Source organism: Orbicella franksi, chromosome 3, assembly GCF_964199315.1.
Source record: "Orbicella franksi chromosome 3, jaOrbFran1.1, whole genome shotgun sequence".
NCBI lineage: Eukaryota > Metazoa > Cnidaria > Anthozoa > Scleractinia > Merulinidae > Orbicella > Orbicella franksi.
Genome location: NC_138147.1, coordinates 15,674,056 through 15,701,545, shown reverse-complemented (window position 1 = coordinate 15,701,545; position 27,490 = coordinate 15,674,056). Strand labels below are relative to the sequence as shown.

At 42.4% G+C, this 27,490-nt stretch overlaps 2 pseudogenes; one reads left to right on the top strand and one right to left on the bottom strand.

Annotated features, from left to right (window-relative positions):
• Window positions 1-6,272: 6,272 nt before the first annotated feature.
• Window positions 6,273-14,826, top strand: LOC145481478 (uncharacterized; annotated as a pseudogene).
• A 5,498-nt stretch (window positions 14,827-20,324) lies between these two features.
• Window positions 20,325-21,944, bottom strand: LOC145481477 (uncharacterized; annotated as a pseudogene).
• Between the last annotated feature and the right edge of the window lie 5,546 nt (window positions 21,945-27,490).

The following is a 27,490-nucleotide window of genomic DNA, read 5'->3' as shown; positions in this document are numbered from 1 at the left end:
CAGTATCCACTGCATGCATCAAGTGATGTGAAACTCTTTGCACCTGAAAGTCGGTTTGCAACTTCTTCTACGGTAACCATTGGATAATGGGGTCTTTTCAGGGCCTTGTTAAGATCTCTTGGGTCAATACAAATTCTGACATCATCCTTTGACAGTGGAGTGTCCTTTCTTTTATCCTTCACCTTTCTTTTGTCAATAACTAGCATTGATGAGACCCACGACGTAGGCTCATCCTCTTTCACGATAATACCATCTTCTTCCATCTCTTTGAGTTTCTCTCGTGCTGGCTCCAGCATAGCAACTGGAATTTTCCTGGGAGGGTGAACAACTGGCGGTACTGAAGCATCAACTTCCAGATGTACTCTGTTTGGAAGTGTGCCGGGTTTGTCACTGAAACAATCTGGGTACTCCCTCAATATTGAGTCCTTCTGGAAGATGGTCTGGTCTCCACATGCTCTTGGTGTATCTGGCATGGCTGGATTAGGTACTGGTGTATCTATCACTTGGAGATTCATAAACTGAAGGACTTCTAAATCCAAGCAGGCATCACATCCCAATAAGGGTGTAAAGTTCCCGTCAACAACAAGGTACAACAGGTTCATTTGACGATTCTTGTATTGAGTTTGAAGGCGTACACAGCCTCTTGGATGAATGGGCTTAGTTGCAAGCCAGCCTTTCAAAGGTTGCTGAATCTTTTGGAGAGGTTTTTTGGAGATTTTCTTATACAGATGAAAGGGTATGACAGTAGCCCCTGCACCTGTGTCTGCTTTTACTTCAACATTCTGCCCTTCAATCTTAACCCATTGACGCCTGAATGAAATTGCCCACGACCCACCCCTAATTCCCTGGCGTTTTTTTGGAATATTTCTGAGCGAGCAAAAGCACAAAAATAAACTGTATGCGCAGTAACCACAGACACAGGATCAGGTTTCAAGACATCGTTTATTTAAAGTTGAATAAATGAAGGGTCAAAATATTAAAAAATATTAGCAAACAGAACTCAACCTAATGTGTAAAACTGATGAGAAAACAAGAAATTATATTATTTCTTTACCGCGCGACAAAATGTCCCACAGAAGCTGAGAAAATTGACTTTGTGAAAATGAGTCAATTATTGACTTTGGAGGACAAAAACGAAACCAAATACAACAGAATTGAATTTCTTGTACTATAACGGCTAACATTTGAGAAAACAACGAAAAATAAAAGCGAAGAACTCATGTAAAAATCAATCTGAAATCAAGAAATCAAGTAATTTCCCCGTGCGACGAAAATCTTACGGCCCTGCAAAAGAAAGATGAGAGTCGTAAATCAAAACGACGACAAAAACAAGCGAATTATTTTGAGATCAGTCGTATTTCAACTGCGTTAAATCAGTGGCCATTTAGTTCTTTTCTGAGCGGTTCTGTAGTAGCTGAATAAGACTCCAAAAAATATTTGAACGAAGCGAATAAACTAAATATACAAAGCGCCTAGAGATTGCCGTAAATTAAATATGCAGAAATCCAGCGTGCAAGTTACTGTTCACTTTTAAAACCTAAAATTCCCAAATACAGGGAACCAAATGAGAGAGATGCGAAAGGAAGTTCAATAACAATAAATTTTCATTCAAGCTGAGACGAAGAAACCTATTTAAAAGCAAAAAATTGTTCAAAATTTTGCAGACTTGCTTCGCTGCATGACCGCATGTTCAAATTATTCTTCATGCTAACGCGAAAGCTTGAGTTTTTGCCGACCGCTTTTGCAGTCATTTTAACGCGTGTGGCTTTACCAATCGTTCCAAAAGTTGAATTCAACTTCAAAGTAATAATGTACATTACCATTTTTGTTCCTCAAATCCAAAAAGCCGCTTTAAACCTGCGATCTGTCGTCGAAACTTACTTGAAAGCGCTCCGATCTTCATGTTTTCTCGGCGGTTGTAGGAAGAAAAACTTCTTCACCAGAAAGTTTTGAGTACTCTGTATTCCTTGATCCTCCATTCTGAGGCCACCTGAACATTGATTTATTTTTCCTTTCTATTTTAAAGCCCAAAGCAGTAATTCATCCGTGTTAGGAATGGAAACAAGACCTTGGAAGTTTTTTAGATTTGGACCGCAATGCGCCATGTTACCTGCACTTTTCGAGCGCGCAATTTTAAGAAGAAAAACCGGCTTTCTAGGACCCCTAAAGTCCTCTGAAAATATGCTCAGAAAGTCCATTCTGATTGGTTTATTTGTCCTCAAGAACAATAGAACAATAGGGGAACCAAAGAATCTTCAGGGAGGGTAGGAAAGGCAATTGTCCCCACATGCTTTTTTTCGGGCGGTTACAGGCAGCACAGGGAAATGGAGGAGTTTTTTGCATGGGCGGTTACGGGCGGCACAGGTGTCAATGGGTTAAGAGTGATAAGGCTCTTTGTTGATTTCCTGGAATCAGAAACACTGTCCAGTTCAATAGATCCAAAATAGGTATGTACCTCCTTATTCATATTCTGAGTGTCTAGGTCTGGTGGACTTTCTTGTTGCACTAAATCAACTTTTGAACCTTCTTGTACATTCCCTGGGCACACTTGGGCGAAATGACCTTCTTTCTTACACTTAAAGCACTGTTTTCCAAATGCGGGACAACAAGATGGTCGAGTAAATGGGTGCTTGTAACCACAAAACTTACAAGAACGAGCAGCTGTCTTGTCAGCTTCTTTTGACTTTCTAACAGGCTGAATTCCTAATGAATGCTCAGTTCCAGCACTCGCTTGAATGTTGAACTTGAACTTTTGTAATTCTGAGGCTTCAAAGGTACGACAATAATCATGAGCCTTCTGGAAGTGAGTTCCGGTTTGAAGAAAATTTTCCCGTCTACAGTCCAAGCTTTGCCGTTATGATATTTTTTCCTAACTTTTCTTACCTCTTTAAAGAGCTCAGTCCTCCATGATGTTAAATTCTCATTGATGTAAATCTTGCCCAGTCCTAAGCCATGTGAGGTCACATTTCTAAGATGCAATCTAGCTTTATATAACTTGTTCTTGGCGTTGTAACTTGCAAAACGGACGATAATTGGACAAGGTTCGGTCTTAGATTTTGTGTTTAATCTATGAACAATGTCAATGTCGTCTTGTGTTAAGTTCACATTCAAAAGTTTTCCCAATTCAATTACATTCTCCGCATTATCTTCTTCGCGTTCAGCGATCCCATGTATCACTAGATTAAACTTTTGAGTGTACTGTTCTAAATCTTCATGTCTTGCTTCAACATCGTCCAATCTTTGTTCTATTTCTTTCGAATGTGCTTTGGACTTGTACAGGTCATCTTCAAGTGATTTTACTTTGGATTTTAAACTCTTGTTTTCTTTCATCAAAATATCTACTTGGATCTTTGTGGAAGCTAAATTTTCTTGCAGCTCTTAGTAAGTTACCTTTAACAAGTCCACGTCATTTACTAGCTTCTCTGTGTTTGATTTGATTTCCGTGAGAACTTTCCACACACCGGCCAGTGATGGCGCCTCGTCGATGCTGTCTTCGGACACCATTTGTGGGCCTGAAACTTCGTCTTGGAATGTTGAAGAGCCTTCTAAACTTGAGAAACTACTTAACTTCTTGCGTTTTCTTCTTCTATTTCTTGTCATATTCAACTATCCCCTACATTTTCAAGCATTTTGCCTCTCAAGCGAGCGAACTTAAAAACGTGCATCCATCCTTGGCGTCAGCTTATCCCAGTCCAGTGGACTAGACATATCTAGCTGCTGTTGGCATTATTTGCTCTGAACTTTGAAGTAGCTAAAGACTTACAAACAATCTGTTGAAATCTGGATATGGCCGTTCCGCCCTTGACAAAATTCATGTACATCCAGGACATTGCTATTTGCGAGCAAAACATGGCCACGAGCAGGGTGAAGAACATGAGGTCAAGCGCTGATCATTAGTAGAATTTTCTTGTGTTATCAATTTTAGGCGTTCTCAGCTTAGTTAACCATCAGAACTGTCTGTGATTTGCTAGCGTGGAAGAAATTTATTTGCGTGGCTTCCGGGCGATAGTTGACGTAACGACAACATGTTAAGTGTTCGCTTATTGCTAACTATGGCCTAGTTTGTTTGAAGTGCAATCGATTCTCGATGTAGGAAGCTCTTGTTCAGTCCATTTAGGATGATGCAGGCCTTTAGGAAGCAATAGATTAGCTCTCTGCCGTGGTTTTGATATCTGCAAATTCGTGTTGATTTAGACTCCAATTTCATGTTAAAAGCACTCGTAATTAAATTGTACAGTTCATGAGTCAATGAAAAGACGGTGAATTTAGTCATCCTGGCCTCAAAAAGCGTACAGGAGAGTTATTTGCTGTCATTTGAGCTACAATAAGCCTTGTGGAAAGCTAGCTCTAGGACAGAATTGTATCAAGATTGTCAGTAACAAGTCAAATGCTGTGGCTGTGTTTTTGCGAATCCAGACAGATATATGAAGCAGGGGACCCATCAGAAATTAAGAATACCACAAATGAAATATACACACATCATCAGAGCAATGTGAAACCATTCCAAAAGAGGCAAAAAATGCAATTGTCATGCCTGCAATGAAAGTTTTTATTTTCACTTCTAAAAAGTAATAACATCAAATTTGTATAAATTAATACGTGATATAGCTAAAAGGACCTTATTTTAGTGTAAATTTAAATCAGGACTCAGCTGATGAAGTCTCCACCACCTCCTTTGACTGTTTGCAATTCTTTGCAGTCATTGAGGACTGCTTTTCTTGTCTTTTCCTTCTTTGCTCTGCAATAATGCAATTGAAGGTCAGTATTTAAATTTAGTGGGCCCTATATTTAAGTGGGCTAATATAAGTGCAGACAGGGTAGGAAATAAGTGACTTAATTGTTAAATTATAGCCAGGATTCTTTGGTTTTACCATGCTCTTGAATGAGTGACTTCATTTAAGCTCAAAGCTCATGTAACTAAACAAATCAAGAACTTACCATCTTGCAAGAGGTTGTTCATTTCTGTACTCACAGCTGAAATTTCAGAGAGCAAAATTACTTTATCAGTAAGGGTTTTTTAAAACATTTGACAATAAAAATAAACGGTAAAAGTTTGCGACCTTTTGACCGCTCTTCAGTCATTATCAAGCAAGATGTAAGAAGTAAAATTTGCATAGATATATATAGCTAAAAGAGGTAAGAATGTGTGAAAATTATTAATGAAGTAAAAATATGTAAAAAGTATGTAAAAGAATTTACAAAGTAGTGCTTAAAACAATAAAAAACATGTAAAACTAATTTTAAAAAAAGATTATTTAAAAACGTTCGCACGAATAGAGTCAGATTGTACATTGAGGCTTGGTCTCAGTTTGTGAATAAAAAACAATTCAAAAATAAGAGTCAAACTTGGTTGTACATTTCTTTAAAATCGAAAAGTTATTAGTAAGATCTTTAGGGGCCAAAGAATGTTCCTCACGAAAATGTTTTCCAATTGATGACGATGGGTTTTTGTGCTCATCGATGCGTTGGTGCAAGTGCCGGCACGTAAAACCAACATAACCTGCATCACACACGTCACATTTAAAATGGTACACAAGGGACTGTTGGTTAACGACTGACGGCTTGACTTAACGTGATTTCAGGTCTTGCTCAATCTTGTGGCTGATGAAAACAGGTTGGATGATGGTGTTAGTTTTCGTGCTAAGATCTTTCAGTTGCGTGCGAAGAAAATCAGCTGAAGCTTGGTCTTTAAATGGTGGGACAATCCGAACAGGCTCTGGACTGTTGTTGTCAGTCGGTGAAGGAACAGGTTGCTCAGAAACTTTGATGGCAATGAAGTGTTAACCAGCAGTCGTTAACCAACAGTCCCTTGTACCATTTTAAATGTGACCTGTGTGATGCAGGTTATGTTGGTTTTACGTGCCGGCACTTGCACCAACGCGTTGATGAGCACAAAAACCCATCGTCATCAATTGGAAAACATTTTCGTGAGGAACATTCTTTGGCCCCTAAAGATGTTACTAATAACTTTTCGATTTTAAAGAAATGTACAACCAAGTTTGACTGTCTTATTTTTGAAATGTTTTTTATTCACAAACTGAGACCAAGCCTCAATGTACAATCTGACTCTATTCGTGCGAAAGTTTTTAAATAATCTTTTTTTAAAATTAGTTTTACATGTTTTTTATTGTTTTAAGCACTACTTTGTAAATTCTTTTACATACTTTTTACATATTTTTACTTCATTAATAATTTTCACACATTCTTACCTCTTTTAGCTATATATATCTATGCAAATTTTACTTCTTACATCTTGCTTGATAATGACCAAAATTACTTTCCTTGACATAATTATATACAAAGGGGATAGATTTCAAACTGACTCTAGCCTTGACATCAAGACCCACTACAAGCCAATAGAAACCTTCCAATACACGCATTTCACCTCCTGCCACCCTCTGGGTGTAAAACAAGGTTTTATCAAAGGCAAAGCGACAAGACTCCTAAGAACAAACTCTTCACAAACTACTTTTGAAGAATGCCTCTCAAACTTCAAACTGCGCCTCAAAGCATGCGGATGTCCTAACAACTTCATTGAGAGGGCCCTAATAGGAGTCTGCTTCGAGAACAGAAGCTTGGCTCTCCAACAAAGAAGAAAGACTCAAACAAAAGTTTTGCCATTTGTCACGACATATCACCCAGCAGTACATGGCCTTAAAGGAAATTTAATAAATAACTGGGTTGTAATACAAAACCAGCCATTGCTGAAAAGCATCTATACTAAACCTCCGATTATGTCATATAAGAGAGGCAAATCTCTAAAAGATACGCTCGTTAGAGCGAAGATTTAATTGAAGGCTAAAATGTATCACTATGACAATTCAGGAGGGGAGTCTGTGTAGGCATGTCATATCTTTTGTTTTCAACAGTGGTATTTTCCGATTATGTGGCAGTGGTCTTTCACCAAGTCTTTATAGTTGTTCACCAACAGCAGTCTTTCACAAAATATACAATCCTCTTGCTTTATTTCATTTATCCAGCCGTTGGGCCCATTGGGCTTTCTCTCTCTCAGAGGCCCTATGAACCCCTTCCAGGCTTGGTAATAGCACTTTTTGTGGCTTTGGCCATGGTGGTGCATGGTGAACGTGTCTCTGAACTGCGGCTTGAACAGGCTTTTGTTGCAGATGTGGCATTCTGTTGCACTGTTATATTGGTGCCAGTCTTCTGGCATCATCACAAGCGGCTTTTTGTCGGCCATCTCTGCACTCATCAGCTTTTCGTCTTTCAGTAGGAAGTTTAAGCAAATCACTACAGCTGGCGCTACTACGGCTATCGTGGTTGAGGAGGTCTGGGGAGAGTACATCGCCGTAGCCCACCAAAATTCAACTTTTAGCAACGCGAAATACAAATAGTACGGCTGAGAAGTTTTAAAACTATAGTAAGCGTGTAAAAACTCTAAATGACTTCCTTCAAAGAAACAAGGGACTTTATTTTACTTTGCAATGACGAAGGGATTCTTAACGACGAAGAACTTCTGGTTTTGTACCAACAGTACAAGTGTCCAAGCCTAGACCTACGGTACAGTTCATATCCACTCTTTGATCTAGATGATATGGAAGATGATGAATGTGTTGTGTTACACTCTACTCAATCTCGCACAGGAACTACTACAAAACTACAATGACAGCACGTTTTCTCATCGATCCTCGTTTCGTTTTTATTCTCTCCAACGTGTGGGATTTTCGATCCCATAATAATAAGTAACCTGGGGCTGGGCCCAGTCCCTCACGTTCTACTTGTAACACACTCCCCTCCAACAGAAATGTCGTCCCGACATTATAACAGGAAATACAAAACCAAAAAGAACAATGGTTAGGAGGGAGCGTCAGTTCTCATCATGTTTCAAACTGAATACTTATTGTGGCAGTTCCATTATCCGCAGGTTTTGTCTTTAACAGTTTGTAACTAGAGGGAAAATCCAACACAAATTTCGCTTATGAGTTAAATCACAGAAGGCGAGCAACAGGTCTGCTTGTCCATGGTTAATACTCGGAGTAATCAGTTGTGACTTCAGGAGTGTTCATTACTGGTTTGTCCATATGGGCTGTGGTATATATTGCAGCTGTGGAATAAATGGGATGTGCGGGGTGCAGTGAACACACCGGCAGTGAGGTACAAGCCAGTTGGCCATGACTTAGTAGGGAAGTATCACCTGAGGGCATTGAATGTCTTCAGGCTGAGGTGGCACTCTAGGTCTTAGTTGGGTGGTCTTGGATGATGCTCTCGTTGGTTTAGGCAGTGGTAAAGCATCACAAGGAAGTAGCAAGTTACGGTGTAACACTCATTGTTTCCCACGGCCAAGTTCTGGCTTTACTCGATAGACTGGACTATCAGATGTGCGTTCCTCAACTACATAAATTTGCTCTTCCCAGTGTGAACGGAGCTTTCCAGGTCCTCCCCTTTCTGAAAGGTTTCTAACAAGTACGCGGTCGCCGGGGAGTAGGACTGCTGCAGAAGCCTTCTTGTCGTAATACACTTTACTCCTGGCTGACGATTTCTGGGTGTTCCTAGATGCTAGGTCGTAGGCCCGTCTCATATCTGCTTGCCACGTCTTTACATAGTCCTGGTAATCACACTGTTGAAGGTCGTTGTCTAGGTCAAACAACAAATCAACTGGTAATCGTGGGGAACGGCCAAACATCAGGTAAAATGGCGAGAACCCAGTCGTTTCGTGTCTTGTGCAGTTGTACGCATGTATAAGCTTGTTTAAGGAATCTTTCCAGTTCGATTTCTTTTCCTCCGGGAGGGTCCTTAGCATCGAGAGTAACGTTCGGTTCATGCGTTCTACCTGGCCATTGCCCTGTGGGTGGTATGGAGTGGTTCGCGAGCTGGCAACTCCACTGAGACGTTCTAGGTTGTGGAACAATTTGTTTTCAAACTCACCACCTTGGTCGTGATGTATTCGTGCTGGGAAACCGAACCTTGGGATAAACTCATTGTAGATCTTCTCAGCAGCAGTGCGGGCCATCTTGTTGCGCGTTGCATAGGCTTGGGCATATTTGGTAAAGTTATCAACAATCAGCAGTACATATTCATATCCACCTTTGCTCTTGTCCAGATGCAGAAAATCAATGGAAACTACTTCAAAGGGTGCTGATGTCATCAGGTGCATCATAGGTGCTTTCGTGACTGTGTTTGGTTTCTTCTGTTTGATGCATCTGCAACGTTGTGTCACAAAATACTCTATGTCACGGTACATATGTGGCCAGTAGAAGCGGGACCTTGCAAGTTCTGCGACTCTCTCCACTCCAAGGTGTCCCATCTCTGTGTGTAGTTCTTTAAGTACCACTGGGATGAAGTTGTGTGGCAGAACTAATTGTATCTTAGAGCTTGTTCTTCGTCGCAGGATACCATGTTCATCAACTTCCAGTTTCTTCCATTCTCTCATAAGGTTGGTAACTCCATGGGGTTCATTCTTCAGTTGGCCACCACCCGGTTTGATCCTGTGTGTCTTGTAGTAAAGCACGCGGCATATAGCACTATCCGAGTGCTGTGCCTCCTTGATTTCACTAGGGCTGAAGGGTTTTAGATTCAGATCCTTTAATGTCGGTTCAGGAGTTGTCAAGTCTGCAGCAATTGCCGTAACCCATGGGATTGTGCCTTTTGCCTGTTCCCTAACTGCTTCCACGGTTGCTTCAAGGACATCTTTGGGTACTTCCTCTGTACAATCGCTCATATACTTGTCTATGTCCAATGGGATTCTTGACAGAACATCCGCGTCAACATTAGTCTTGCCCGGTCGGTACTTGATTGTAAAGTTATAATCCGCTAACTCGGCCACTCACCGATGCCCCGTGGCATTCAACTTTGCTGATGACATCACATATGTTAACGGGTTATTGTCAGTGAAAACAGCGAAGGATGGAGCATAGAATAAGTAATCCCTGAATTTGTCAGTAATTGCCCACTTTAGGGCCAAGAATTCTAACTTTCCTGAGTGCAAGTGGTAGTTCCGTTCCGCAGGCGTCAATGTCCTTGAGCCATAGCCAACAACTCTCAATTTCCCCCCTTGTTCTTGGTAGAGCACCGCCCCAAGTCCTTCGCTTGAGGCATCCGTGTGCAGTACAAATGGTTGTTCAAAGTCAGGGTAAGCCATTACCCCTGGCTGCATAAGAAGTTCAATTAGGAAGTTTAATCGTTCTTGGTGTCTTTCATTCCACGGGATTTTGTGATTTGATGACAATTGTCCTTTCGATGTTGGCAACTTCCACTTGGGGTGCTCTTTCTGTCCTTTAGCTCTGCTGGGCTGGTCACTGCATTCTTTAACTGAAAGTAGGTCATAAAGGGGTTTGGCTAATCTGGAGAAGTCGCGAATATATTGGCAGTAATAGCTTATGAAACCCAGGAGTTTGCACAATTCACCAACAGTTCTTGGTTTAGTTTCCTTAAGGGCTGCCACTGCTGCAACGTCTGCTGAGTTGATCGTGTAGCCATCTGCTGAGACTATTCTGCCTAAGTAACGAACACGGGGCTTAAACAACTCACATTTCTTTGGCTTCAGCTTGATACCATACTCCTGCAAACATTTAAGTACCTTTCGCACATTGTCTACATGCTCAGAAAATGTTCTACTGTACACCAGGACATCATCAAGATATGGAATACATATTTCATCGCGGAGACCTTCTAGGCATTTCTCCATGTACCTCTGGTAAGCTGGCGGTGCATTTTTAAGGCCAAAAGGAATCCGGTTCCACTGGTATAAACCCCAGGGGGTGATGAACGCTGTTAGATGTCGGTGTTCTTCTGCTACGAATCCTTGGTGATATGCCTTTCCTTGGTCTAACACTGAAAAGTAAGTGTTCCCACTGAGACTATTCAGGATGTCTTGGATGGGAGGGATGGGCTGGCAGTCATCCTCAGTTTTGCTGTTTAACTGCCTATAGTCAACACATAGTCTCAGACTGCCGTCTTTTTTTCTCACACACACCACTGGGGAAGAGTAGGGTGACTTTGAGTTGCTTATCCAACCACGATTGATCATATCCTGCAAGTGTGACTTTACCTCTTCGTACAAGGGCTTTGGAATTGAATTGTATGTTTTTTGTACTGGGACGTCATCTCTCAGGTTGATTTCCAATTTCAAATGTTCGGCACATCCAATGTCACCATCATCTATAGCGAAGGCCCCGGATTCTTCCCTCAACATCTCCTTGACAATCACCCGTTGCTCACTTGACAAATGGCTCAAGTCAACTGGGGAAGTCCACTTTGCTTTACTTTGTTCGGGCTGACTTGGCTCCCACTCATAACTGGTTGCCTCACTCCAAGTTTCACCTTCCTCTTTCTCTTGTTTCTGTTCAGCTTCGACTGGCAGTGGCGTGACGGACTGCACTAACTGTATAGTGCCCAGTTCTGTCCGCCTACGTAAGGTCATCTCTCATTCGGTGTTGTTGCATACTGGAACATACATTCAGCTCGAAGACCTCGGGGAGATTCGGTGGAGACAGCCCTGAACTTCTAGCCCCTCAGGCCACGCCCCTTCCTCTTTGGGCTCAAACACAACAGGCAAATCTTCTAATAGTCCAAAGTGTACCTGACATTTGACTCTCACAGTCTCTCCTGGTGGGACACGTATGTCTTGTCTGCCGACTCTGAGCATACCGGTGTCAGCTTCATCATCCATACTTTGGATGAAATTAACCAGCGCTCTTGCTTCGCCCTCTTTCACAGATGGGAACGAGTCATTCACTATTCGGGGCAATAGGCTGGTTGTGTTGGGGCTACTACTCCTCTTAATGACCTCTTCAATGACATTAAAGCCGATGATGGGATACTCCTGATTATCTTCACTTCCTATTAGTATGGGTACTGTCAATGGCTCCAAGTACCCGTCCTCCCCAACCAACTGGAACTCTACCTCAATCCAGCCATCATATGCGATTTTTGTACCGTTCACGGCCTGGAGATTTAATCCATCTTCCCCCAATAACTCGCTTATGTCTCTTACTGGCTCGTTTGGTAGGTTAATTTCTTTCCAATGTTTGGACACAACACAAACTTGAGCTCCGGTATCCCACAGGGCATCCACCTTTTCCCCTTGAATCAAGCAGGAAACCACACATTTTCTTCCCACTAATTTGGTGAGTTTAGAGCGTTGTCTTGGGGTTAGGTGGGAACTGAATGACGTTTTCAATGTTTCAACACTTGCCCTTTCCCTCAGTTCAACTTCACTAATGGCTTGACATAGTTTCTTATGCTTCTCCCAATGTTCCCTTTGACAAACTTTTGAACAATAGTGGCTAGTATGGCACTGTGAACACCGCAAGTATTGATGTGCCCAATCCTCCCTCTTTCCACAGTTCATGCATTGTTGGGACTGCTCATGAATCGAGGGGCTGCTCCTTGTCCCGTGGGGGCAACCCTTGTCTGTTTCCCTGGGGGCTTGCTGAGTTATAGCCCCTTCGGCTTGACCTTAGGCATTGGTAACTGAAGTGGCCGACATCACCACAGTTGAAACAATGGTTGCAACGGAAACCCCTTCCTTGTCTTTCACAATTCCAGCACCCTCTAGGGCGAACCCTCCCTTGCTCTACAGGGTTGTACTGTGGGTGAGGGCTAGCGCGGCTTTGTTGTTCCATGCCCTCCCGGATAGCAGCCAATTCCGCTTTCAACTCTCTAACTTCAGTAAGAAGGTTAACTTTTGGTGGCTTTTCTGGGGTTTTACCTTCAACTCAGGCATGGCTGTCGTCATGGGTGGCCAATTGGGCTACAAGCTGTGTGGGGGTTCGGTTTGTGAGCTGGTCATGACGGGAACCAAGCTTCTGCATTCTTTCTGTTTCATTACTAACTGCTGCATTCAATTTCTCAAAAAGTTCTTCATCTTCCACTTGGGTGTTTTGCAGGCATGGTTTTATCTCCATTTTAATGTTATCATTCCGTAACCCAGTTAATAATGAATGCAGAAACATGCACTGTACCAGCTTTGGGTCATACTTCAAATCAGATCCTGCTTCTTGAGATGCAAACAGTACTTTCTGCTTTAGATCAAGGAGGCGAACAAGAAAGTCCTGAGGGGCCTCCCCAGCTTCCTGTACTGCCAAACTGAGCAGCTGATACATTTCCGTAGCCCCCCTTTCTTGGTAATGTGACCGGAGTATTTTACGTAATCTGGCAAGATCTAGATTGGGCTTACCTTCCAAGTAGCTCCTCAATCTAAGGCCTGGATTGATGGCTCGAATAACGGCCTCAACAATTTCTTCTTTATAGCCCCGTTTCAATCCAGCGTTAATTTGGTGAGCAAGACTGGTAAAGCTCAAGCGATCTTTCTGACGTGAATCTCCAATCTGTCCCGATATTTTAAATTCCTTCCTGAACGGTGGAATCGCTGTGGTTTCTTTAGGCGTAACTGCATTTGTGCTTGACTTGACAGCAGACTTCTGATCCACATGTTCGGTTTTCACACCACCCTCTTGTTCACTCTTCGCGTCCTTCGTTGCCGGTTTCTTTTCTTTAATTGTTTCTCTGAGATTCGTTAGTGCTTCAGTTCCGAGTTCTTCGGCGTCTAAATATTTCGTTAGGATTTGTATTAACGCCAGACGTCCCGTATCCGTCTCTTTAACTTCGATATGTAGCCCCGCACAGATTTCTCGAAGACTCGCTTCGCTAAGCTGACAAATTGTTGTTCTCACCTCTATCTGAATCTCTTCGACGACTTTTATAGACATTTCGATGGTTTCTTTGTCACGTCGGGGTCACCAAATGTTACACTCTACTCAATCTCGCACAGGAACTACTACAAAACTACAATGACAACACATTTTCTCATCGATCCTCGTTTCGTTTTTATTCTCTCCAACGCGTGTGATTTTCGATCCCATAATAATAAGTAACCTGGGGCTGGGCCCAGTCCCTCATGTTCTGCTTGTAACAGTTGCAGAATTCCGAGTGAAGAAGAGAGATATACCTGCACTCGCAGAAGCACTTCGAATCCCAGACTGGATTAGCTGTAATCAGCGAAGCAAAGCCGAGGGCACAGAAGCCCTTTGTATGCTGCTAAAACGCTTTGCTTACCCTTGCCAGTACAGTGATATGTTACTACGGTTCGCTCGTCCCGTCTCTGTATTGAGCATGGTAACCAACGAAGTGCTCAATTACATCTATACAGTCCACAGTCATCAAATTATCAATTGGAATCCTGCAGTGTTGAACCCACCAGCATTGCAAAGTTATGCCCAAGTTATCTCCCAAAGAGGGTCACCATTGCAGAACTGTTTTGGTTTTGTCAATGGAACAGTGAGGCCTATAGCGAGGCCTAATAATCATCAGAGAGTTGTCTACAATGGCCATAAAAGAGTGCATGCTCTAAAGTTTCAGTCTCTAGCTCTGCCAAATGGGATTATTGGACGCCTGTATGGCCCTGTTGGTAAGTACTTCTGTTCTTGAAGTTTCCTTAAATGTAAAAGGTGTTAGTCAGTGGCAGATCCAGGTGCTCAAGAAAAGGGGGGAGGGGGGGAGGGGTGGCTCTAAGGAGCGTCCTTGTTGTCTTAATAATGCAGGCGATAGGATGCATGGCAGGGGGTGAGGGTAGTCTGTGAAATGCAGGAATCTATAATTATTCACTAAGTACGGACATATATTATCTGCAGACAATAAACATGATATTTTTCAATTTTTCCTAGAAGGAAGAAGGCATGATGCTGGAATACTTAGGGATTCTCAGCTTATACAGAGTTTACAGATGTTTGCTTTCGATCTTCATGGGCAGCCGATGTGCATCTATGGGGACCCCACCTATCCCTTGAGGATCCATTTGCACGCACCATTTTGCAATCGAGTGTTAACTCCTCAAATGCAGGCATTCAATTCAGCAATGAGTGAAGTTCATTCCTCAGTGGAGTGGTTGTTTGGGGACGTCATCAATTATTTCAAGTTTTTGGATTTCAAAAAAAAATCTAAAGATTGGACTAAGCAGTCTGGGGAAAATGTATGTGGTGTGTGCACTTCTTAGGAATGCACTCCCTTGCCTCTATGGCAACCAAACAGCAGAGTTTTTTGAGCTTGACCCACCCAGTTTGCAAGATTACTTTGCCTAAAAAAAGTGTAAAAATCCAGCATTTATTGCATTTAAGTTAAGAGTTCCTAGAGTTGAAATCTCACAAATGGTGAAGTTTTTTCCCCAAATGTGAAATGGAACATAACCTCAACTGTCAATTGTACATGTGTGTTTCACAACCAAAGTCCTTTTGTATTGTAAGGTCCATACATTGTTACTTTAAGTAGAATTAAAATAATAACATTTCTACATTTAAACTTTGAGTAAAACTTTGATGAACTGTCAAATTCTTCCAACTTGTGTCATTTGATATTTATTTCTTGGGGTCTAAGCTTGTTTCTGGTTCGAAATGTTATTTAACAGTTTTATTTTTATTTTCCTTTTTGAATTTAAAAAAAAGAATTTTAAAGAATTTTAAAACCAAACTGGTTTAAAATTCAACCAAAAACAAGTTTAAACCACAAAATAAACCTGCCTACTTCAAATTCTGAACTGAACTTTGGGTTGAAAGTATCAAATAATGACAACCCCACTTAACACAAAAAGACCTGCAAAGGGTAACATCAACAATACAAAAAGGCAGACATCTTGAACCATGTTTTAAGATTTCTTTCGTAGCAATCTGTCAACAAGGGTCATCATGGCTGCTGTCTGTTGTTGTTGCTGCTGCATTATAGCTAAAATCTGACCCTGTCTGGCAGCTTGTTGTTGGTGTTGTTTCCTTAAGGCAAGTTCTTCTGCTCAAAACTCATTTTCCTTCTCTGTTTTTTCCTTCAAGAATTCCACTGCATCATTTCCACTCCGCCTTCGTTTGGTCTGCCTCCCTTGACCACCCTCAGCTGCAGATCTTTTTTTTGTCTCTCCAAATCACTCCATGGCCTCTTTTCACATTTTCTCTGCAGTTTGCTTGTCTGCCTCAATCTTCTTTTGGGCTCCCTCAGAATCTCTGGATTCTTCTGCCAACTTTTCTCGATCTATTATTTCATTGATTAAAGTTTCAAGTTCAGTCACATCATCTACTGCAATGCCACTAGCTGATTCTTCCTCTTTCTTTTTTTCCAAGTGCTTCTTTTGAAGTTGTTCCATTCTTTCCCGGACACCTCTTTGTGTGACTTTGAATTTCACCTCTTCACTCTTATTCAAGGCTTCAGCTATTTCAGTCCACTTTTTACCTTTTTCATTACTTCCTTTCCTATACTTGTAAGATTCTTCCAGCAGTACCTCACGGCATAGCAAAGTATCATGTATTTCTGTCCACTCCATAGTCCTTGGATAGGAAATCACAAAGATTATTCAATGCACAGTTCAACGAAATTTGGTTGCGGCTCAATATTATTGCATAAGAGAACTAGTTTTGGCTGCTTTTTGTTTCTAACCACCACCAACTTACTTATTATCAAGAAGAACTTATTGTAAACCCCTTTATAATAAATTACTACCTAAACAAAAGGTACATGTACATACACAGTTAAATATATCCCAGTAGAGAAATCAAAATGTAACACCATATGGTAAATTTGACTTGAAAAAAATGACAATGAGTTGTAAATGTTATACAAGGAGACTCACTCCCGATAAACATGTAAGCCTATTTAATATTCATTACAAATGTCAACTAACACAATATAAAATGCATGCAACATCCAAAATTGATCATTGCACACGAAATTTAAAATTCAAAATAGATGGTAATTAAATGCGTTTCTGTCTGACCAGCTCTTAATAGATTCAAATGTTTGGAAAAATGTAAGCGATCCTGTGCACACTGTCCACAGTGAATGAGTGAATTACATTAAGCTTACATGTTGTAAAATTGCCAATTTGGATCCTATAAACGCTAAATCAAAGTTTCTTCACAGTCCTTCATAACCCTCGTCATTCCTCCCCTTCAGCTATTTGAATTTCAAGTAGTCTGAGATTTGAAAAGGAAAACTTGGACTTTGTACTTACGTATTTCTCCTGCCGTTCGCTGCGTTCGCCATGTGCTCACTGCTTCGATCCTTCGACAAACCCGGCAGCAAAAATAAAGGCAGATTCACTTGGTAAAAACCAGCAAGCTTGAAAAATATTCATGATAAACTATTTTTAAAGATGTTAAGTGTATTTCAGCGGTTAAAATTGCTCAGGAGACTGTATAAAGCAGCGAAAGAAGTGAGAGAAGTCAACGTACCACAGACTACACCAAAACCTTCCCACTGGTATAGAAGGATTTCCCGCTACGGCTGGATGAGAACAACTGACATGCGCAATGACTAGTTTTTTGGACAATTTTACTTCCGGTAGCCATAGCAGCGCCAGCCGTAGCAATTTGCTTAAACTCCCTAGTATGCTCATCAGAAACGTGTACACCACGTCTTTCCCATGGTACATGAACGGGTTGTGCATCTGGCCATCACTTGTCAAGATTATGTATGAAAAGCCGCAGGGTTCCTAGACTCCTGTTTTTATTGTCACCTGGCCTTTATAGTGCAGCCATGTATCTTTTTCACTTGTGACTCAAAGTCTGCGTACACTACAGCTGGCGCTTTCATCTGCTTGTGGGAGTTCTTGAATGCCACTTTGTTTTCACCCTCTTGGGGGAGCTCGGTCCTTGTGGGCCTTTTCAGCTGCCCCTGGCATTTGGGTTTGTGTCTTTCAAGCAGCTCTGCTATCGTATAGCCATTCAGACAGCGTTCTCAAGAATGTTTTTTGTTATTGTCCTTGTTTTGAACGTGCATCAGTGTGCTCAGCCGCCGCACATAAGTGTTGCGAATGCCAAGACTCAACAGGCCATTCTTCGCAAACTTCACAAGTTTATTTTAAGATCACAAGGTTTGCTTTCCTCTCTTGCTCTGACTGTACTTGTACTAAAAAGACTCAACACAGCACTCCTTAAAACTTAGCGAAACCTAATTTGATTGGCTTACAACCTTTTCTAAACAGTTTCTTTGATCATGGAATATTACCTGACACACAAACTTACATGTTTTGTCGATATGATGAAACACATTTAGAATCTGCTGCTAATTAACTGGTAATCATCGACTCAACTAATTGAGACTGTCAGGCACATGCTTCCGATTTCTATTATTCCTAGATTCCCTGAATCATGCAACTTAAAAATAGGATAAACTGTCACACAATTAAATTGGAACTTTCATGACACACTCCCCTATTTGTCCCTGAAGGGCGGCAAATACTAAATGTCCAAAGTTCAAAATTCCTACTCGATAGTATGGTCAACGTTTAAGTAAACAAAGTTCTCAATGTTCTTAAAAGCCTTGCTCTTGCTCTGCTATATCCTGGACATGCAATCTGGCTGCAACTGTGGTGTCTCGCCTTGGTCTAAAGGTTTTTGCTTCAGGGTTCAGCATGGAACTCAGGACTGCGGAATCTTTCAACATGTCTCAAGACAGCTCCAGTGGGTACAATTGTTGAACAGCTCATTCCAAATGTTTCTTCCCAGCTCGTAGTCTAACAGCTCTCACAATACTGTCCTGCCCGACTGTTGGTTCCTCCACAATGCCAAGTCTCCACTTGTGTCTGTCTTTGTTTTTGTCTTTGATGATTACGACATCTCCAACTGCTACACTGCGTGAAGATCTCTTGTGTTTAAGATTGTGCCGTTCCTTAGACCACGTAAATATTCTTTTGTCTAACGTTGCCACATGGCCTCCTTGCATCTTTGTGAGTACTTGGCACCTTTCCTGAGCTCCAGATCTTCTTTGTGATGTGGTGGCATTTCTGGAATTGAGTTTGGTTGAGTGCACAGCATCAAGTTGGGTGTAAGCACTGGCAGCTGGACATCTTCAACATAGGAAAATGGACAGTTGTTTAGAGCCACTTCAACATCCAATAGAACTTCTTTCAGCTCATCATAGGTCAGTTGAGCATTTCCAATGCTTTTTCTCGTTGCTCCTTTGACTAGCCCCACCATATGCTCGAATTGACCTCCCACCAGGGTGCTCTGCTGAGATTGCATTGCCAGGAGATTTGCAGGTGGGCAAGAAAGTCGCTCAATTTCTCGTCGTGCATGACCTGACGAATCCAAGTTGCTGCTCCAATGAAGGTACTACCATTGTCTGAATAGATTTTGCTGGGTCTGCCACACCTAGCTATTAGCCCTTTCAAGCTTAGGAGGAATTCACTGATTTCCAAGCTCCTCGTCAGGTCAAGATATAACACTCTCGTTAAACTGCAAGCGTACAAGATGATGTATGCTTTGCCTTCTCGTTTGCTTGAGATTTGGTACTTGATGGGGCCTGCATAGTCAACTCCCATGATTTGAAAGGGTGTGGTTTCCTCTGTTCGGTCCCTTGGCAGTAACCGAGGAGGTGGAGCAGCAAGTGCTGTTGCTTGGAATCTCTTACAGCCAGCACACTTCTTGATAATGCATTTCACGAGGTGCCTGATTCATGGAACCCAGTGCTGTTCACACACTTTGGCCGTTGTCATGCCCGCCCCACCGTGCAGAGTACTTTCGTGAGCTTCTTGAATAAACTTTTTGGTGTAGACTGCTATTTCTGGAAGATATACAGGGTAGACACCTTGTATTCTTCCTCAGCACTCCAGCAGGTCATTGTTGTTCAACTGCAGGTTGAGTTTCTGGCGGTCTTCTTCAAACTTCTCCGATCTCATCCCTTCTTGCTGTGCTCTCCTCTCCCAGAATCGTCTTTGGACTTTCAGCTCTTCTGAAGTTAGTGGACCCTTTTTTCTTTCTGGTGATAGGTGTCTGCTGTTGTGGATAAGTCTCGCCATCCACGCACATATTACACACCATACGTTGTGTTTGTGGAGCAGCTTGTCAAGCTCATTTACGTCTTTGTTGTCAGTGAACTTGAAAATCTCCCTCACCGTCTTAGCTTCTGCTAATGTTTCTGCAGTTGCCCTGGTGTTATATCTTCTGGCCAAGCACCTGGGTCTGACAGCCACTTCGGCTGGTACCACCAGAGCTCGTTGTCTTGTTTTACTTGTCCTCCGTGGCTCCCCAGGTCCGCTGGATTCTCCTTAGTGGGAATGTGTCTCCATGTTATCTATTACTTCTGTTGAATCTTGAGCACCCTTTGTGCACAAACTGCTTGTAGTTACCATTCCCTCTAATCCAAGGTTTCTGTCTAACCAACAGTAACCTTAATCGACTGGATGACCTTTCAATACTTCTTTTACGTTAGTGGCTTAGTTTGCGGCCATGTGACCAGCGACTAGCTCCGGCACGGTATTGTGAGGCCCTGTTTGGGCAATCTTGCCTTTGCTGCTACTATCCCTTGTGTTACTCCAAAGGGTTGCGTCACCACTGTAAATGCTGCTGCTGCCACGCCCACCCCACTTGCATCTCCAAACACATGAAGGGCTATGCTGATGATTGGCTCCTTTCAGGCAGGCTTGACTCCCAATGAGTCCATTGTCTGGCAAGATCAGGACATAACTGCTCATCCCAGCCAGCTCTTAGATTACAGGGGTCCTGATACAGTAGCTTTCCACTAAGTGAGAGGGGTGACGTCATTCCAAGGGGATCGTATATGCTTGCTACTTTGGCTAGAACTCCTCTCTTGGTATTGTCGGCCTTCGGGGTGGGTACTGTGACACTAAGTACATCTCTGAGCTTGTCCCACTTCAGGCCAAGTAGTGAACTTTCTCCCCCTGAAGATATCCCCAGTTGCTGTTTGGCAAAGGTGTGGTCTGCACTCCAATCGGTTTCGTTAGGGGCTACCTCAGGAAACTTTGAATTCCATTTATGAAGCTTGAAGGCATCATCAGCAAAGATCTCCTTGGCTGCAATTTTCATTTCTCTTGCCTTGGAAGTTGTTGATCCTCCGCTTATTACATCATACATACAAACTCTTTTTGATCTTGCATACAATTTCAGGCTGCTTGTGGCTCCAGGTATCGAAATGTTGCTCAATTTCTCCTGCCTGGAGGAAGGGCGAGGAACCCAAACCAAACAGTGCTCTTGTGAAGTGGAGTGTCTCTATTTCCTTGGACTCCACGTTCTTCAGCCAGTGGAACCTGAGGGCATCCCTTTCTTCTAGTCAGATTCGGACTTGTAGAAAGGCTTTCTTGATATCACCAGTGATTGCAACTGGATTGAAACGCCCTCAAACCAACTCACTCCATAGCTTGTTTTGTAACGGTGGACCAGCGTTCAGACATTCATTTAGAGATGGCGCACTGTCCCAGGCCCTTGCGGAGGCATTGCATACGTTCCTCAACTTGGTGCTTTCAGTGGTTTCATGCACCACTCCCTTGTGGGGAATATAGAATTCCCGACCTTGGAAGGTGTTTGGGTCGCACTCCACTATTCCATCAGCCAACTGCTCTTGAATTATTGCATTGTACTGGCCCATGGACTTCGTCTTCCCTAGCTTCCGCACCAGACTAGCCAGTCTGTGCAGAGTTCCTTATTGTTTGGCAAGGGAGGATGATTTCCCCTTCATGGGAGACCAGTTTCATACCATCCTTCTTCGCTCCTACGCAGCTGCTCCTTGAACTCTTTGTACATTATGCTCTGATCGCCTGTATGGGTATCTGCTAAACCAAGAACGTCCAGTTTACACAGTTCTTCATAGTCTATGATAGAGGTTTGAGTGAGAAGCATGTTGGTCGCGTCTAGTTCCTGGTCTGGTGAAGTGATGATCCAACCAAACTTAGTGTAACTTGCAACTGGATCCCATTCTCTTCCCACGCGTTGAGGCTCGGTGGTGCTTATTCTGCAGCATTCACTGTTACCAAGGTTAAGGTGAACTGGTAGGTGAGCTTTATCATCTGCGTCATCCATGGTCACACCCTTCAGATGGGGATATTTCGCTAGAAGGTTCTTGTAATGGGGGTTCTTTAACATCACGAGTCGAGGCTTGTCCACTTTAGTAACGTCTGCTTCCATCTCAAAGTCTCCCTTGAGCAAGCGTAGCTTGATTCGGTAAATGTCCATGGTTCGGCTAACTGTGCCTAGCATCATCTCTATCTTGCGCATCCCAGAGTGATGCGATCATGCTCTGATTTGCTCAATGAGTGCAGCTGAGGTGTACGAGCTTCCTGCTCCGGAATCCAGTAAAGCTCGACATTTCACTCCAGCGACTTCTATGACAACCATGGGGTACACCACTGGGCCATTACCTGCTTGGGCAGCTGTCATTGAATTTTCTGCCATTTCCGTTTTGTCACAGATCGATGTGTGATGTCTTCGCTTGCACACGAAACATCTGCTCCTGCGTTTGGTGACCTTGTGATCGGATCCTGTGCAGTTGAAACAGGCTCTTAAGTTGAAGAATTCTTTTCCTTTGAGATGGCTGGGTTACGTTACTGCGCTCATGTGACCGGTGATCCGTGCTGTCACAATAGACACAGCTGTGCAAAGGCATGTCCCCCTGATGCGTTTGATAAATTGGATAGCTCGGGGGTTCCTGGTTCTTGTCAATGACTTTGACAGGTAAAGGATTCCGTTCCGTCCACTTACGCAGGGCATCCACTAACTTCCGGAAGTCCCAGGTCTGTCAGTCGTCATCAGTTCTTACCAGATAACTTCGTATTCCTTTCAGCTTATCAATGGTCATTCTTACGTTCCCATTAACTTCCTTTAGCTTTCGTAACATTTCTAACACTTGTACATTGAACAATAAATTCTCATAAAACTGATGGATTTTTTACTGGGTTTGAACCGCTTATTGTCAGTAACACCATTATGTTTTGCACATAAGCATTAACTACCTCTGAAGTTTTCCCATACTTGCTTTTGAGGATGTTTTTGGCGCGCTCATACCCCTCACTTGAGAATGGGAGGCCATCGATTTTGGCTCTAACTTTGGTAACCAAGAGATCCTTCAGATAAGCGAGTTTTGTTACACCAGCTAAGTCACTGCAACTGTCTATTTCTGCTTCAAAAATATTCCAGAAACAGAGCCAATCTGTGTAAGAACCATTGAACTTAGCAATTGTTAACTTGGGAAGCTTCGTGCGCTGTGCCTCGCTGGTTTTGATTTCGCTTGCCTTTGTTGTCTGATTCTTCTTACATTCTTCTATTGTTAATTCGTACTGGAGCTTCTGTTTGTGTTTGAGCTCTGCTCGCTCAAATGCTAAATGTTCCTCGTGCTCTTTCGCCCTAAGAGTACTCTCCTTTTCCTTAGTGTGAAGGTCTTCAGCTTTGATTTTAGATAAACGCTCAGATAAAAGGGGGAGTTTAGTGTTGACCTCAGCTACGTGACCTTCAATACCCGCGGTCCAACTATCAATGGCCTCTTCCAATACTTCGAGCCTTACTTGATCTAGGCATGCCACTATGGTGGTTAGCACTTCCCGATGTCTTGTGATTGCGAGCACACTATTGGACTTGAGTATTTTGTTGGTTTTTCCCAGGGTACAATCAAGGAGTTTTACTTTACCTTTGATGTCTGCTTGAAGGTTTTCCATGGTTGATTACAAGACTCTTGTTAAACGACTTCCAGGTCCCATTGGAGGTGCCACTGTGTTGCGAATGCCAAGACTCAACAGGCTGTTCTTTGCAAACTTCATAAGTTTATTTGAAGATCACAAGGTTCGCTTTCCTCTCTTGCTCTGTGTACTTGTACTAAAAAGACTCAACACACGGCACTCCTTAAAACTTAGCAAAACCTAATTTGATTGGCTTACAACCTTTTCTAAACAGTTTCTTTGATCACAGAATATTACCTGACACGCAAACTTACCTGTTTTGTCGATAAGATGAAACGCGTGTACAATCTGGTGCTAATTAATCGGTAATCATCGACTCAACTAATTGAGACTGTCAGGCATGTGCTTCCGATTTCTATTATTCCCAGATTCCCTGAATCACGCAACTTAAAAATAGGATAAACTGTCACACAATTAAATTAGAACTTTCATGACATAAGAATAGTGAGATTTTTCTTTGTCCTGTATAAGCATCAAGTTGATTCTTGGGAGGTCTTCCTCTTTTTTGCTGAGTCTATGCATGATTATGCAGTCTTTTTCCCAGCCAAACACATTTATTACCAGTTTGGGGTTTTGCTTTTCTAGTTTATTAATCTGTGATATGGGTGTGAGAAATTCTATTCCTGTAAAATTCAACCTGTCTTCTGTGGGGTAGCTTGATGTTCTTGCCACATTTTTACCATCAGTTAGTGGAAATAATGCCACATGTAGCGCTCATCTCAAGCTTTCGTTGTGACAGTTTTGCATGTTGATTATCGCTTTCTGTGTGGGATTTCCCCACACATTTTCAGGACTGGTGATATTTCTTTCTTTCTTTATTTGTATATGAGAGCCAAGTGTTTGTCACATGGTCTCTATTGGGAAGAGAGAGGACCCTGGGAATGAGTGTTTGTGTGTGGCGGCCATTACTCTTCTCAGCTGTTGTCATTTTGTAAATTTCGACTTGTTCTCTTGGTGCGATTAATTTACAAGGTAAGGAGAAGTAGTCTTCCTTTCTGATGTTTTTTTTTATTGTATTAAGCGAGTTGTGCTAGCTATATTGCAAGGAGTCATTGTACTCTTGTATTTAAAAGCCATATATATTTGTCTTGTTGATTTGTGCAGGTTGCACGACAGTCTCAAATTGTCTCAGACTGCCTCACAAGTGTCTCAAACTTAAAGTGCTTTTTGACTCAATCAGACGAAAATATGGGGATCTCCATTCACCAATTTAGTTCAACGATCAGCTCTCATGACAATTTCGTGAAAACAAAAGATACGTTAGCGTGTTTTAAGGATCATTTTTGGAATATAATGCTCATGATGTTTTACATTATGCAGAATGCCATCGTCTTTCGCAAGATGTACTTACAGTTCTCAGATTATTAACCTGTGGCATAATAATTTGCATGTCTAGAACTAGTTGGCCGTGATTGGTCAACAGAGTTAGCTTTGGGAATACTTGAATCTCTTCGTAGATTTGAGCTACTGTCAATCAAATGGTTGAATGCGTAAAATAAATCCCGAGGTGCAATACAGTTAACAATAGCCCACTAATTAAAGGTGGGTCGCACTCTTCACGAAGCATTTTGCTAATCCGTGTGCAGCGAAATCTTTATTTTGACTTAGAAGCTAACCAACTTCCGTTGGTAGAAACGTTTTCTGAATTATCGAAATAGTTCCACGTACAACAGGCAGTTTGAAAAGCTTAAGCTGCGATAAAGGCGTCTCTTTTTGAAGTGCGAAATGTGGCTTGCTGGAGATAGAACACAAAACAAAACAGCAGATACACATAGCAGGTTATAAAAAGCAGCAGGGCTTACCTGTGATCAGATGAATTTTTCCGCGATCATTTACTTTTTGTCTTAAACATGTTATTCGCCTCTATGTCAAGAAAATAAAGAGCAAAAAAAAAGAATGGCTTTGATTGTAGGTTAATTCTGAGTAGTGCGATGCGTGGATCACTCGTTTCATACTCGCATTGTTTATCTACTTGGCTGAAATTTTCTTGATTACTGAAAAAAAGAAACAACAAAACGGCTGCAAAGGAGACTGTAAACAGTCTGCCAATAGTGTGAAATCGTTTTATGTCAAACAGGCAGTTTTAAAAGCGTTACTTCAAGGGAAAGTGCAAGGCATGGGTTACACAAGTCATGCACTTGCACTCGACACTTACACTCCTATACCGGCTAATGTAGTCCTGCCTAAGAGTATCTTACAACATTTGTTTTTGTTTCTTGACAACACGCCACTGCCAGAGAGCCTCGCCATTTATTTGGAGATAAAGCATTGGGTCATAGCCTTTTAGTGGAGTGGACATGTTCAAGAAAGCGGGATGTAATGAACTTTAAGGTTTAAATAACAAGGACGACAGCTTTGTAAAGGCTCTGTAATTCCTGGCTCAACAGGTCAACAAAATTTAACTCGTGGTCGATTCTGACTAAAGCGCTGGGCGACCAGGCCATATTACATAATATCGTTACATCCTCCTCTTTCTTAAATACAACATGACACAAACTCCAAGTGGCAACAAATAAAACAATATCATGATTAAGTCTGTAAAATAAAGAATGAAAGATGTCCACAAAAGGCAAATTTAAATGCCCTGCACAAAGTCCATCCTAACATAGTTCAAATGGAAAACACAACAAAGTTACAGTTCTGCTTGACTGCACCCCTCAGGGTGGGCAGTAGTCTTTGAAACGGATTGGGGTCCTAATTAAACGCCCTCTGGTGGATCTTCTTTCAGATGGCTGTGGGATCTCTGGCGGCCTTTGAGGGGTCCCTGGTCGCTCTGGAGTTGTGTGGGCAGGTAAAGGCGTGCCTGGCTGAACTGGGTCAATGACTCTCTGAGACTGGTCGTCCGACGGGAGTGGCTCATCTGGTTCCTCTATGTGGCTATCGATTGCAGGACTCTCTTGTGTCGCTATCAAATCCTTTCTGTTTCTCCTGTATCTCTTCCCTTCGATGACTACTTCATAGGATCTTGGCGCAACTTCCTGGAGACATGTTGCTTTCTTCCACAGCTTTGTTCGATCTTTTGGATCTGGCTTCATTCTTACTATATCTCCAGGTTTGAGCTCTTTTAGTAGTTTGGCCCCTCTGTTGTAGTAATGTGCTTGTTTCTGCCTTTTCTTTGTTATGAGTTTCTTGACAGGCTTTGGAAGTTTGGGTTTCAATAATCTTGCTGAAGTTGGGAGGAGAGTCCTGGTTCTCCTTCCCATCAGCCTCTGTACTGGGGAGGAATCGAGCCCTTCGGTTGGAGTGTTCCTCCAGTCGAGAAGAGCCAGGTAGGGATCTTTGTGGTCTAGCTTTGCTTTCTTGAGGATTCGTTTGGCCGTGTTGACTGCATTCTCGACTTTGCCGTTTGATCGAGCATGGTATGGAGAGGAAGTGATATGCTCGAAGTCCCATTCTTGAGAAAATGTTTTGAAATCTGATGAGGAGAATTGAGAACCATTATCACTTCTGACTGTGTTGGGGATGCCGTGCCTGGCAAACTGCGATTTCAGACTTGTAATTACTGACGAAGCTCTCGTATCGGACAGGGCTCGTAACTCAAAGAAGTTGGAGTAGTCATCCACTATAATGACATACTCTGTCTTATCCAGTGTAAACAGATCCACCGCAACCTTTGACCAGGGCCTGTCGGGTACTTTCTGTGGCATGAGGGGCTCTTTGGGTTGTTCCATGCGAAGTGAATTGCATGTCCCACAGGAAGAGACACAGTCCTTGATGGCTGAAGTCATTCCAGGCCAATACAGGATTTCCCTTGCTCGCCGAAGGCAGCCCTCAATGCCAATGTGGCTTGCGTGGATTTTCTTTAGCATCTCAGATCTCATAGCTGCTCGCGCTACGACTCTGTTCCCTCTAAAGAGTATTTCATCTTGTACTGTCAGTTCATCTCGGTAAGAGTAATATGCACGGATTTCTGAAGGGACTGCTTCTCTTCTCTCTGGCCACCCCAACTCAATAGTCTGCTTCAGCTGCTGCAGGACTGCATCATCCTTTGTTTTCTGTTGAAATTCTGCGAGACGCTCTCTGGTCACAGCAAGATGTTTGGTCATGTCGACTTCCTCTACAGATCGAATGAATTCTAGTTCGTTTTGTGAG